This window comes from Nilaparvata lugens, chromosome 10 (genome assembly GCF_014356525.2).
Source record: "Nilaparvata lugens isolate BPH chromosome 10, ASM1435652v1, whole genome shotgun sequence".
NCBI lineage: Eukaryota > Metazoa > Arthropoda > Insecta > Hemiptera > Delphacidae > Nilaparvata > Nilaparvata lugens.
In genome coordinates, this window is record NC_052513.1 from 38,848,436 (window position 1) to 38,855,741 (window position 7,306).

At 35.1% G+C, this 7,306-nt stretch overlaps 1 protein-coding gene across 1 annotated transcript in view; it reads right to left on the reverse strand.

Annotated features, from left to right (window-relative positions):
• LOC111045678 (BTB/POZ domain-containing protein 2-like) overlaps nt 1–6,807 on the reverse strand; it is a 32,820-nt gene extending 26,013 nt beyond the window's left edge. Inside the window, exon 1 of the mRNA XM_039436826.1 lies at nt 6,692–6,807. The gene's annotated coding sequence lies outside the window, so the exon portion shown is untranslated. The remainder of the gene's footprint in view (nt 1–6,691) is intronic.
• Between the last annotated feature and the right edge of the window lie 499 nt (nt 6,808–7,306).

Genomic DNA, 7,306 nt, shown 5'->3' on the forward strand with positions numbered 1-7,306 from the left:
CTCAGTGCTGTCAAAGAGTTCGTAATTGTAAAGATTCCCATAAAAATAGCTTTAATTCGAAAGAAACTTATAAAAATCTGGATTACACGTTAGCCCAGCAGTGACGAAAAGGAGCCTACCTAATTAATTATTGGAAATAATTAATTCAATCCACGAGAACATCCAGAACTTCAGTCAGTGAGTGATAAGTCAAACCAAATGAGCTCATTTGTCTACGTTCAGTGGGGTAATAATTAATAAAAAAGCGCTATTCCAATTAATTAGAGTTAAAATAAAAAGTCACCACGTGTTGAACAATATCACATAGTTCACAAGAACATTTTATAAATTTATTTATTATATGTAGGAAGCTTACTTCCATGCACTGCCCGAATTCATATTAAAAGCCCTGAGATCTCATGTTTGAATATTAATTTATTAAATATTAATTTTGTTTATTGAACAAAACATATCATATCAAACTTATAGACCGAACAGGTTTTTATTGGTAGAATTTTGTATTGATTGGAAGTCTAAGTACCAGTATTAAATATAATATATTTATGAATTTGAAATTCATTATTGTGAATATTAGCAAAGCCTGTGATAATTATTCAGATTTTAAAAGTAGATTATTTAAGTGAATTACAGATTTATTGAATATTTTATGCATATCTGTTTTATGGGAATATATTTTGTGTTTTATGTCAGCATACAAACTTATAGAATTTTTTATTATCCCAACTCATCTCGTGTTATATAGTTTGAGCTGTTTTGGTACCAACAAATATCTAGCAGCATTTAAAATTATTGAATCAATAATATTAACCTTATTCAGAGCACTCAATATTTATCATCCTTTGATGATATTCATTTCATCAGCCAGAACAAATATATTAAGAAATTATATTAATAAGGTTCCAGTTATATCATATAAGGATCCAGAGAGCTTCAAGAGCTGGCGTTGTAAGTTCTAAGGAATTTTGAAAGGGTATATTGGTGAATACTTGTATTCACGACGAGCGTTTTAAGAATCAACTAGAAACAACTATAGTTGGTCCTGATTATTCTCTAGTGGTACATGGTTACTGATAATCAGTCATCAAATATTCTTTTAATTTCCTTACTGGTATTCTTCAAGAACTTCATAGAAGCAGCGGTAAGAATTACCAATACCTGGTCCTTGAACCTTATGGTGATTATTTGTACTTATAAAATTCATGTTTCTACCACTGAGCTAGAGCTGAGGTTTGAACCCAGTAATTTTGCGAGCCGGAAGGCCTTAATTTTTTGTGAATTTATTCGCAAAAGAGGGAATTTAGAGACTGCTCTTATAAATACCAGAAACACCATATTATCTGTGAAGGAATTGCAATCTACAACTTCTCACAATAGCTTCATAACGTGGGACTCTATCATAAGAGATAACCCCCCCAGGAGCACAACTTCACAAAGTCATTGCGTGTGGACGGTAAAACTGATGGGTCAGCAAGCTTAAAATGTATCGGCCGGGAATGTTTATCCAACTGACCGTCCGTCTTTTGCCTATCCAACAAAACCTAAATCGCTTAAAAATGGAGATAGAGAAATATTGTGATTTCAGATTCGGCCACAAATTGATAAAATGCCTCGAGAGAACTTGGAAATAAGCAAGTAAAATAATGATAGGCAGATGGCCACATACAAACTTGAGTCAAATATTTTGAGATCAATAAATTAATAATAGGCAGATGGCCACATACAAAGGCAATTGTAAGTAGGTTAAGTCTTTGAATCCTTAAATAATAATAGGCAGATGGCCACATACAAAAACAATGAGTTAAATCTTGGGAAAATTACAACATGTGAAATAATGTAGAGAACTACAACATTTAAAAGAAATTAGGTCAATGTCATTAATGACCATTGAAGTATGGCAATAACTGCAAATTTATTAATGATATTAAATTATTAATGATATTGGTATTAATGATATTGCAATAAATGCAAAGGTATTAATAATGATACCTGAAATCAATATAAATTGAGTGCAATAATGAAAGTTATTACTAAGGTACAATAATAATGATTAAAAAATGACAATAAGCTGTAAAAAATGCTCAGCAAATAACATACATAAAAAATATGTGGCATGGGCCTTCAAAGAATTGAATGTCAAGACGGACATCAATTAGAACGAGTAATAGGCGACAATGGCCTCAGAAAATCACTTGTAAAGCCAAGGGTAGCTGTCAAATCCAGAGAATTAATAGTTGCTACTATTGAATACAATATATATAGGCGTCAGTGGCCTCATAAAAATCACTTGTGAAGCCAAGGGTAGCTGTTAAATACAAAGAATAATTGCTACAATTGAATACAATTATATAGGCGTCAGTGGCCTCAGAAAATCACTTGTGAAGTCAAGGGTAACTGTTAAATACAATGAATTAATAGGCGTCGGTGGCCTTAGTGAATTGCATGTCAAGATAGACATTAATCAAATAATAAGTAGGCGTCAGTGGCCTCAAAAAAATCACTTGTGAAGTCAAGGGTAACTGTCAAATCCAATGAATAAATAGGCGTCGATGGCCTTAGTGAATTGCATGTCAAGATAGACATTAATCAAATAATAAGTAGGCGTCAGTGGCCTCAAAAAAATCACTTGTGAAGTCAAGGGTAACTATCAATCCAATGAATAAATAGGCGTCGATGGCCTTAGTGAATTGCATGTCAAGATAGACATTAATCAAATATAAGTAGGCGTCAGTGGCCTCAAAAAAAATCACTTGTGAAGTCAAGGGTAACTGTCAAATCCATGAATAAATAGGCGTCGATGGCCTTAGTGAATTGCATGTCAAGATAGACATTAATCAAATAATAAGTAGGCGTCAGTGGCCTCAAAAAAATCACTTGTGAAGTCAAGGGTAACTGTCAAATCCAATGAATAATAGGCGTCGATGGCCTTAGTGAATTGCATGTCAAGATAGACATTAATCAAATAATAAGTAGGCGTCAGTGGCCTCAAAAAAATCACTTGTGAAGTCAAGGGTAACTATCAATCCAATGAATAAATAGGCGTCGATGGCCTTAGTGAATTGCATGTCAAGATAGACATTAATCAAATATAAGTAGGCGTCAGTGGCCTCAAAAAAAATCACTTGTGAAGTCAAGGGTAACTGTCAAATCCATGAATAAATAGGCGTCGATGGCCTTAGTGAATTGCATGTCAAGATAGACATTAATCAAATAATAAGTAGGCGTCAGTGGCCTCAAAAAAATCACTTGTGAAGTCAAGGGTAACTGTCAAATCCAATGAATAAATAGGCGTCGATGGCCTTAGTGAATTGCATGTCAAGATAGACATTAATCAATAATAAGTAGGCGTCAGTGGCCTCAGAAAATCACTTGTGAAGTCAGGGTAACTGTCAAATCCAATGAATAAATAGGCGTCGATGGCCTTAGTGAATTGCATGTCAAGATAGACATTAATCAAATAATAAGTAGGCGTCAGTGGCCTCAAAAAAAATCACTTGTGAAGTCAAGGGTAACTGTCAAATCCAATGAATAAATAGGCGTCGATGGCCTTAGTGAATTGCATGTCAAGATAGACATTAATCAAATAATAAGTAGGCGTCAGTGGCCTCAGAAAATCACTTGTGAAGTCAAGGGTAACTGTCAAATCCAATGAATAAATAGGCGTCGATGGCCTTAGTGAATTGCATGTCAAGATGGCCATTAATCAAATAATAAGTAGGCGTCAGTGGCCTCAAAAAAATCACTTGTGAAGTCAAGGGTAACTGTCAAATCCAATGAATAAATAGGCGTCGATGGCCTTAGTGAATTGCATGTCAAGATAGACATTAATCAAATAATAAGTAGGCGTCAGTGGCCTCAAAAAAATCACTTGTGAAGTCAAGGGTAACTGTCAAATCCAATGAATAAATAGGCGTCGATGGCCTTAGTGAATTGCATGTCAAGATAGACATTAATCAAATAATAATGATGCATATGTAAATGAAAATTGAAAGGAACGATTTACATAACCTGAATAAAATTTTGAAGAGGAGATGTGGCCAGGCAGACAGGCAACGACTCCGCAATACCAACAGGAACAGGACATCAGCAAGCGATGAAGTGATCTGGCCATGCTATGACAAGCATGAAAACGTCCACTACAGCAGGCGAATCCCCCAATGGAAAAGTAGGCTGGAGCGAGTAGAATTCCAGACGAATAATCCGATCTTCAAATTGTGGAATTTTTGGATTGATTTCCAAACAGTAGAGATGATGCACTTGAAAGTTTGAGGTTCACGAGGTAAAGCCAATTGTAGAAAAATGGCAACTGAAGCTTACATGAGGTTGCAATTTTTAGACAAAGTTTATCCAATTTTACCAGGGTAATTGAGTGAAGAACTCGATGAATAATTGAATCACACTGAAGAATGGAACAAACGAATTAATCTGAAGAATAATTCACACTTTAAAAAGGTTCTGTAGATTAAATAAATAGCGATGAACACCCACACGAGGTCGTGAACTTAACAAAGTCTATCAAAGCAAATATGCGAAGCAATCGATGAATAATTGAGTCACAATGAAGAATAGAACAAACGAATTAATTTGAAGAATAATTCACACTTTAAAAAGGTTTTGCAATTCCGATGAATTCAGATGAAAGGTTTAGACCGAGCGCAAGGTACGCACACTCGCCGACCTCCATGAAAAGAATAAACAGGAAAAACTAAAAACGCTAGCAACAAAAACGAGAAGGCAGAAATTTAGCCACGTACGTGAAACGTTTGGAAACGTATGTTGAAAAAGTGGCAAATATCTAAAAGGTAAGATGCCAAAAGACAAGATTAAATTCTAAAAAATCGAATAGCACAAATATTAAAATTACAACAGCAAAAAATCCGACGAAAAAATACGAAAAGAAGTATAGAAAACCAGCTGATTGAGCAGTGGCAAAAACCCGCGACTGAGACGTCACTGGCCTGCGCAGACGCACAAAGGACACAGCGCGCAGACAGACAGACATGATGACGACATGATGTCTACGTAGTAGCGGAACAAATAACAAGTGAAACCGTTCCAAAGATGTTTTGTCAGATTTTACAATAATCAAAAAGAAACTATTAAAATAATTCACTATTTTCAATTAACTTTAAAATTTTGTTGTTCAAGAATTAACATCTAACAATTTAACACCTGCTGTTATATTTAAATATACCAGCATGAACTGTGAAAATCCAAACACAGCTGTGTTTGAGAAGAAAATACCTAATTAGAACCGTACGAATTAAAACCTGACATGTATGAGAGCCTCATTCGTTTTCGGTAACGAGCCGAACCAAACCGAAAACGAACCGAATCGAATGAAACCGAAAGCGTGTGAAGCTAGCCTTATGGGCTCCTTTTTTCAGAACACCCTGTATGGGATAACTGAGCTTGTGAGTACAAAAAATAGGAAAACGGACCGACAAAAGATGGATGCATGTGGACGCAATTTTACATCCTTCTCTTGCTTGAACCGTCTTTTGCTTGAGAGGAAGACTTATAGTAACTTATGGTAAATAATATAATACTATAGTAAACGTGAGCGTCTGGACCGGGCTTTATAATTAGGGAAGCTTATAATACAAAATGCTCGGTTTTCCTTGTATTGGTGGGAATAATTTATTAGCTTTGTCATGAACCACAAGGTTTGACATACCCCCAAACATCAGTTCCTTCTTTAAGAAGAGAAATAATTTTTTCCAACTTTAAAAACTAAAAGCTGATCAGACAGTTTTGGCTGACAGAGTAAAAACGCTGAGGAGAGGTAGAAGTGGGGCTAGCATTCTAGTCTCCCCTCCAGCCAGCTAGTGGAAAAAGCTTTCCACTTTTCTTTCTGTATAATTTCACACACTTTTTGATCGCCTACCTCCTGAGACAGACCGAGCTGACCCGTGGATGGACATCCCCTGGTTCTCCATTCAGACCATGGCAAGTTAGGATGGAAATCAACAGTATAACGGTATCGTTCCACATTCAATTTATTTTTCAATATTGTTTTGATTTTATAAATTCCAAATTAATTAAAAATGAATAATGCTTTTTAAACTGTCATATAACTTGTTTAAATAAAAAACACAATAATCTGTCCAACACATTTCTGTCTAACGTTTTGTAAAATCATTGGCAACAAAGTTTATTTTAAATTTTTAAAATTGATTAAATGCTCAAAATTCCATAACCCTCCTTAATTGTTCTGTATTAGAATAGTTGTAGCATAACTAATTTTATAAAACCAAAATATGTTAAAATTCACATTTAAATCTCACATTAATCTCTTCATTTCAATAAAATAAATCTGACTCCTAATATAAATGTTTTCCTTTCAAATTCCATAGAACATCTAGTTGATAATATAAAAAAAACCAACTGCTTTTGCTCTACCATCAAATGCTACGCAACAACAATATTACAGTGTTCCCGTCTGGGAACTGGTGGATCGCCCCCTTTTATTACTCTTACCAAACAGGTCACCAATCATTTATTACAAATGATGGATACCACTGTTCAAACAATTTAATGTTACAGCTTGCTGAGCTTGCTCTGTTCTTCTCTCACTCCATTCATTGTTCAGAATAAATAATATTATCATGTACTGTTATAGTGTATACAATCATATGATGACTACATCAATTATAAAAAAATAATGATGTTGATAATAATAGAATGTACTTACCTAATTAGTTGCAGTTGACGATGAACAGCTGATATCGTTGTTATCTCGAACGCTGCTGAGACACTAATAAAGTTAAGAAATATATTTTTGCAGGTACTTGAATATATTATGGCCTGAAACATGTTTGATCCAGTCTGATCCAGAAATAACTGGATAGATCTTCTCCATCATTGGTCACTCTTTACCTAACTTTCACTCTTACTCCCCCTCTATCACTCTTTCTCTCATTCTTACTCCACTCCACATCTCTGTGACCTCCAACTCTCGCTCGTTCTCACTTTCTCTTTCAACTCTCTCTCTTTCCCACTATATCTTTTTAATCACTATCGCTCTCTTTCTCTCATTCTCTCTCCACTACACATCCCTATGACCTTTAACTGTCGTTCTTTCTCACTTTCTCTTTCAACTCTCTCTCTTTCTCACTTTCTCTTTTCCTTCACTATCTCTCTCTTTCTCTCATTCTCTCTCCAAACTACACATCCCTGTGACCTCCAACTCTCGCTCGTTCTCACTTTCTCTTTCAACTCTCTCTCTTTCCCACTATATCTTTTTCTTCACTATCACTCTTTCTCTTTTTCTCTCTCCACTATACATCCCTGTGACATTCAACTCTCG